Source organism: Papaver somniferum, unplaced genomic scaffold (assembly GCF_003573695.1).
Source record: "Papaver somniferum cultivar HN1 unplaced genomic scaffold, ASM357369v1 unplaced-scaffold_128, whole genome shotgun sequence".
NCBI lineage: Eukaryota > Viridiplantae > Streptophyta > Magnoliopsida > Ranunculales > Papaveraceae > Papaver > Papaver somniferum.
This window is the reverse complement of record NW_020621936.1, coordinates 713,704-714,084: the sequence shown is the minus strand read 5'-3', so window position 1 is coordinate 714,084 and position 381 is coordinate 713,704. Positions and strand designations below refer to the sequence as shown.

At 45.1% G+C, this 381-nt stretch overlaps 1 protein-coding gene across 2 annotated transcripts in view; it reads left to right on the top strand.

The window, feature by feature from the left end:
- Positions 1–381, top strand: part of LOC113331971 — a 7,792-nt gene that overhangs the window by 4,077 nt on the left and 3,334 nt on the right. The window lies entirely within an intron of this gene.

Here is a 381-nt window from a genome sequence, read left to right as displayed (position 1 = left end):
GGAGAAGAAGAGATTGTGCTAGCTGTACTGGTTGTATGGTCTGTAACAGTGAATGTTTGAAGATGGAAAGTGAAGTTGGGGTCCGAGTGTTGGCTAATTTTATTATGCTGCAAAGAAGATGCTTGGATAGTCAGTGAATGGAGAAAGAAAGTGAGATGATGTGGCTAGATATGGGAACTGGTGCTGGTGGCCGAGAATTAGGAGGACAGAAAGCAGAAAATGGTGCAGTAGCTGGACGTAGGTAATGCCTAAATTTGGAAACTGAAGCTGGTGCTTGGATTGGGCCTGGCGACTATCAGCTGGGTCCAGATTAGCTTTTCTATAGCGCCTTTATATACATCTGTGAACAGAGAATCAGGGGAAGCCGTTTACACAGGGAAG